We start from the raw sequence: 6,902 nt of genomic DNA, 5'->3' as shown, positions 1-6,902 counted from the left end.
GAAAAAAAAAAATAGCGGTAAGAAAGAAAAGAGAAGAAAATAAGAGAAGAGATAACAGAAAATAGAGAAACAGTAGGTTTATTTACATTTCAAAAACCAGAAGCCATTCATTTACAAATGTGATTGCATTTTAGTTTACATATTTAAATGTTCAGATATTAAGATGTGATAGACAGTTTTTGAATGAGGCAAACTAACATACTTTTTCTCTCGAATATATTGTTATAATAATTTGTTTCAGATGTACTGTAATTATTTTCTGTATAAAAATTAAATTTGGTGTTCAAAAAGTCTTTTTTCAAACTTGAGTTTTGAAAAAGAGTCGGTCGTCTTATAATCAGGGTCGTCTTATATTCGGGCCAATACGGTACTCACAATTTTTGGAGGGCAAGGGTTTGCTGTGTATACATCCATCATGGAAATTCAAGAAGATGATTATGGCCATATTAAATTTCTCAAGTACATAATGTAAAAAAAATCTCAATTTATTTCTGTAAATCAATAACAGGTCCAAGGTACTGCATTAAAGGTTTGAAGTACTTTTGAAGTAATCGAATCGTGCCTGTAAAAGTGATATCCTTGTTAGAATTTAAGACATATTTTAATAAGTTACAGTAAAAATGGTACTGACATTTTGGTTTATGTACAGTATGAGATTGTAAATACAACGTCACAATAAATTTATTTCGGATGACAGGGGTACTGCAGGAATGTGTGGAAAGAGAGATGATGTACTGTACATGAATGATTGTCTTAATTAGATCTGATTTGTAAGTTTTCAAAATTCCTTTTATGTTACTGGTGTTAAACCTTCATAGCAACAAACATCTTTACTTTTTAGAATAAAAGCTGTTTGTAGCAGCCATATGGAGGATTTGACCCAAGCTGAGAAAAAAAAATGCAACTACAGGAGTCACCTTTACTTGGTTGAATGCTTTATTCAGTAGCCGGTGTGAATAATGAATGATGTCCAAAGGGATAAATTGAGTCAGGCAGACTTCTTTTACAATGATGAATGTGGTGATATTGGAAGTAATAAACACTATACAGCATGCACAGCAGCTTTTTATTAGGATCTTTAGTCATTGTTGTAAATGGGGGATGTTGCGTGGACCAAAAGGCAGTCTGTATCCCGAGGACATTAAGCAGCAGGCCTGTTCTGAGCTCCTGCGGGTGTACACAGCATGTTTTGTTTATTGAGACACAGAATCGCACCTGGTGTTTAACGTGGTGCCGGCAAGAAGTGTTCTCCTCTCTGCATCTGGCTGTCTCATCTGCCCAAGGACAAGAGGATTTACACTACTGGTTTAATTCCCAGACCAAATGGAAGGACATGACAGCATCACATAAAAGGAAAATGGTACGTAGAGCCTGGACCTCTGCATAAATGTCATTTTTCAGGATTCAGGCTGAGTGACTTCCAAGGGTCAAAAAGTGTGATGTCGATTCTTACCTGCCACACCGAAGGATGAACCAAGAGGACACACCCAGGCGTATTTACCTTGAAGCTGCATGCTTCATGAAATGGAAAGAGACAGTTGGTTGTCACTCTTGCATGTTGGACTTCTCCTTGCAGACATGGCATCAACCTCTTATCTGTAGTATGTTTCAATTCTTCACTTAATCTACTTGTCAATGATATACGATCTAATCTTTGTTTTCCTCCCAATTAATTTTCTTCTTCTTCTCCTTTCGGCTTTCCCCCTAAGGGGTCGTCACATCGAACCATCTGTTTCCATCTGAAGCAAATGAAATGGGAATAAATAAAAAATAAATAAAAAACAAAGATACCATGCATAAGCGTTATATTTTCCTGGTTATTTTATCTTTAATAGGGTGACTAATCATCCGTATTTCCTGGGATATGTCACATCCTGTCCCCAGGTGTCTGGGTTATCCTTTGAAAGTGAGGAAATGTCCTGGTTTTTAAATTACCTTCATAGGGCCATTAAATTTACAGGCACTAGCACACTGCGCACAGCGCTGTGCATGACGTAATTACTGAACCGCGTCGGTGTGGGCAGCCCTGTTCATAACCAGAAGATAGACGACTTTTGGTACGCCAGCAACATGCCGAAGCACAAATGTATGTTTACCGACGATTTACGAGTGTCCCCGCTTTCAGACCGGGTCGAGACAAGTGGGAAGCCTTGTGCACAGTGTGCAAAGCAGGTACATATGTCTTGCTGTCCAATGGAGGTGGAAGGGATCTAAAAAGCCACCTGGGCACAAAGAAACACAACACAGCTGTGCGAGGCAAGAGTAACTTTGTAGCTGAGCACTTTGTAAAACCAAGGAATGAGGATGCAGTGAAGGTTGCATGGTCATTCCACACAATGAAACATCATAACAGTTATCGATCTATGGACAGCACTAGTTCATTGTTGAAAAAGACCCTCCCCGATTCTGACATTGCCAAAAAGGTCAATTGTGCCCGTGCTAAGACTGAGGCAATTGTTCATGGTGTTCTGGCGGCTCATTCTGTTGAAGTGGCACCCGAAGCACTCCAACACATCCAAATCTGTCGATGGGAGCAATCACGATGCCGTAAAAATCTTCCCAATAATTATTCAGTACTTTGATTGTAAGGACGGTGGTGTGCAGACAAAATTAATTCAAGTGCACAATTCACCAAATGAAACAGCAACCATCATTGCATTTCTTAATTCCTTATTAACAATTCCCACACGGTTCTGTGCATGTATTGCACATTTATAGTAAATAAAAGAATAAACATATTTTTTATCAGGATTGACAGACGAGCGGGGTGACACTTTTATTGAATGGAGGGGATTCGGATCGGGCTTGGGAAGCTCTATGTCGAGGCTTTATCGTGGTCCTTAATCGGGCGTGGATGTGGGCAGGCGGTGCTTGGACTTGGTCGTTGGACGGGTCGGTCAGAACATGGAGCTGGTCGGCAACTGGGAATCAGACGGAAAACAGAGAGCACACAGTACCGGACGGGTAACACCCGTGGTCAATCTGACATGGGAGTGGTTGGGGCGTTTAAATAGAGGACCGGTGACGGGCAAGAACAGGTGTGGGCGATTGATTTGATAGAGGGGCGTGGCTGTGAACGGCATCCATGGAGACAATGTGACAGATTGTTACCGGGAGATGACAGGTGGCACGGCACGTGACAATTTTCACGTGTCCCGGCTGCCACTGCACCGGTCTATGCGTGTGGTCGGCTGCTGCCTCCAGCGCTTGAATTCAGTCACGTCCGCAGTGACGCATATTGCTCACAGGCACGCCCCCGCGCTATCGGCTCATTGCCAGTGTCCGGTGCACATAGAAAAAAAACGTCCAGGAGTAGGGACGGCAGTGCTTTTTGTACGATGTGTGCAGTAGCAATCCGCGCACGCCGACACGAGTCCTCGGTGAAGCACATAGCTCAGAGGCACGCCCCGCGGCCCGCGCATTGTTGCTGTCCCGACTCTTTCTGCATGGCAGTGCATTTTTCCTTCGTGCGTGGCTGTCACATCTCCGCTATCGCCCTACTGGCCGGCGAACGTGCCCTCCGCGCTAGACCCCAGGGGCAGGTGTTGCCAATAAGGAACTCCGCGTGCCAATCGGCGCTGATCGCCACCACCTGTCCCGCTGATTCGGGCGTGTCTACATGTAGACACCGATCGTCGTCAGTCCTCGCCGTTTCGTCTGCTCTGACAAACGCACGCCTGCCACCTGATTCACGTTTCCCCGATCCGGTGTGTAGCGGTACGGCTGGCTGGCTGGCTGGCTGCATTGACACACACACGCCTTCCACCCGATTCCTGTTTGCCTGATCCGCTGTGTAAAGAGATGCTACCACAACGCAAGCTCGCGGACCCGCTTGTCAGTTGCCTCTTGTCCCTGCTCTGCTGGAATTTCAACCTTCCTTTTCCCCTTTTTGCGTTCCTTAAATAATCAGTGTTGCACCTGATTGTCCTGCCTTGACAGACTGGCTGCCGTGGTTCTCGCGCTTGTGCGCAGTGACGCACATTGCTCAGACGCACGCCCCGTGCTATCAGCGTGTATTTGAACGCCGTTCTTCCGTCAATTATAAACCCGCTAAGTACTGCATTCACGAAAGATGAAGCGCAAAGTGTCGAGGGATCACTGTAGTTGCAAAAGCAATGGCCAAATCTGCATTTTAAGAAAACGGACGTAAACTGAACTGCAAACTCTCAGGGAAGGAAGGCCATAATGAGAACAGACATTTGTGGCAGAAGATTGAGGGATAGAGAAGGTCAGACCTATAGAAGCACTTACAAGTTAAGACAGAACACTAATATCAAAGACATACCTGACATACATACGGTACATGCAAACAATGCACGTAGGTAGGTAGGTAGGTAGGTAGGTAGGTCGGTCGGTCGGTAGGTAGGTCGGTTGGCCGGTCGGTTTGATGATATATTAAAAATACATTTACGTAAGATCATATGAAATATACTAATGGCTGTGAGAAATGCTTTCTTTGTGTTGCTAAACGGTTTGTGTTTAAATATCAGACAGTCAAATGTTTATGTGCAAAAGCATTACTAGTTTTGCCTGTCTACGGTGTGTTCATTAAGATTAACATTAAAGTGTACCTCCGGAGCTCCCACATTGAGCTCTCGATGGGGGGAGGGAGCTACGTATACTGTAAAGTTTTATATGCTCCCATTTTTGTGTCTTGTCTTGAATTTGCCAGAATAATCCCCCCGGTTTATTTGAATGCAAGGTGCCATGTTTGGAATGCCAAATAATTGACTGGGCCGTCCCCTGCACCCTCCACTTGCTATTGAGTGATACGCCAGATTGCTCGCCTTCGACTGTCAAACTGCCTTTTATTCTTATTTGGGGTTTGTTTATTGCGAGGTGACCCTAATATCCTATGTAGGGGAGGAGTGGGGAAAAACACGGCAGGCTAAGACAGATCGTTCCAGCTTCTACGTTTAACATCGAGCAGTTGGATATATTTATTACTTACTTAACTTCCCTCATTATTAATGCTGGAAAATTGCCAGAATGAATCAGATTCATAAGAATCTGACCAGGAAAATGCCACATTGTACAGCTAAACATCAATTTTACGTGCTTTGATTCTAGGTGACTTTCTGTCAAACACAGTTTGGTCATGGATTCCAATTTTCTTCGCCGTATTTTAAATGGACAATACTGTAGAAATTGCAGTGCGAAAAGACGAGGCAGTTTCTTTTGACTACGCAACGACGTGTCGTTCTTTTTCTCCTTCAGTGTTTGTCACTCCCATCAACCCCTTGTCCATCTCTCTTAAACAGACCACAGCAACAACATAAAGGTTAGACATTAGCAGAATTGTACAAACCCACCGGCAGTAAGCAGAAGCAGGGTGACGACACAACAAAAACTACGTGGTAAATTACCTATATCATATTAATTTTCACCCAGAACAATGATGTTACTCCCCAAATGCAAACACGTGTATCTTAGTACGTATTTCCTAACTGCAATTTCCCAATACACTCGCATGCATGGCTCTGAATTTCTTTCCCCTTCGAAGACTTTCAAAATAATGTGCTTTCTGGGTTAACGCCATTCCCAAATTCTGGACCCCAAAGTCCGTATAAAATTGAGGCTTAGCTGTATTGTGGAGGTGGCCTAGTCAAAACAGCTGTCAATGCCCCTGAGTCATGGCTCCCCTTGGGCTCCCCTTCTTTCAGTCAACATGGGTGCACCCAAGGCATTTCGTCAAATAGGTTCATTAAGCTTGCTTTAATGCAGCCAGTATAACCAAAAACACATCTGTATACAGGTTTTCTTGACAAACCATATATAGCTTTCCTTCTGAGCGCCACAAATACAATTTAAGATGAGACTTTTCTGTAAGATGATATACCGTATTTTCCGCACCATAAGGCGCTTTGTGTTTAAAGGCGCAGACTAAATTTTGGGGTCTTTTCTGTATTTGTTCCACACATTATAGGGCGCATGCATGCCACGACTTACGGTAAACAAAAAAAAAACTTCACAGGGCCAAGACAGTGAGTTCAGTTGTACTTTATTCTACTATTTAACCGTGTACTGTACTCTACTCACATTATTGTTAATCAATATTCCTACGGATATCCATCCAAGTCCTCATCTTCTGTATCAGAATTGAACAGTTCATTAAATTATTCAACATGAAACATTTAATCGGTTTTGCACAAACCGATAGTATTCATTTATCAATCAGTTCTCTGATTGGTTTACCGCCCCAGTCTAGGTATTTTACATACAATTTAATGTCCTCTGATTGGTTCATCGAGTCTACATATTACGTGGCAACAGCTACACAACAACATTTACAGATTTAGGAATTTGGTCAACAAAAAAGGCACACCTTATTAAAAGGCAACCTTTGGTTTTTAAGAAAGTTAAAGGTTTTTAGGTGCGCCTTATGGTGCGGACAATGCAGTGATAAGGTTTGGTTCATACACATTCTGTAATTCTCTTTTTGTTTTGTCTAGTTTTAAAGTAAACCTCAGTTGTGAGTGATATTATCCAGTTTGAATCAAGCCCAGAGCTTTTTTTTAACTGTTCACAATCTGTCAAACTACACATGGCACACTTGAGTATGATAGAATACAATGATCCCTCGCTATTTCGCTGTTCATTTTTGCGGCCTCAGTGCATTGCAGGTTTTTAAGAATATTAAACATTGCAGATATTTCGGTGCATTGCGGCTTTTTGCGGCGTCACTTGGAGCGTGGGGCTTTGTCTGCCCGTATGACTTTACACGCTTCATCTCAGCCTCCTGCAGTCCCGCTACGTATCCACTCTTCCACTTCGTTCATATCAGCAGAATCAGCAGCATCTCTGATTTGCACTTCATTTGTCACGAACGAAGCAGGACAACCAAATGCAACACGGGCTCACACAAAGTTTAAAGGAGGGCTGGAATGCAGGACAACGAGGCA

The sequence above is a fragment of the Syngnathus acus genome, chromosome 10 (genome assembly GCF_901709675.1).
Source record: "Syngnathus acus chromosome 10, fSynAcu1.2, whole genome shotgun sequence".
Taxonomy (NCBI): domain Eukaryota; kingdom Metazoa; phylum Chordata; class Actinopteri; order Syngnathiformes; family Syngnathidae; genus Syngnathus; species Syngnathus acus.
The sequence above is the reverse complement of the archived record's forward strand: the minus strand, read 5'-3'. Positions refer to the sequence as shown.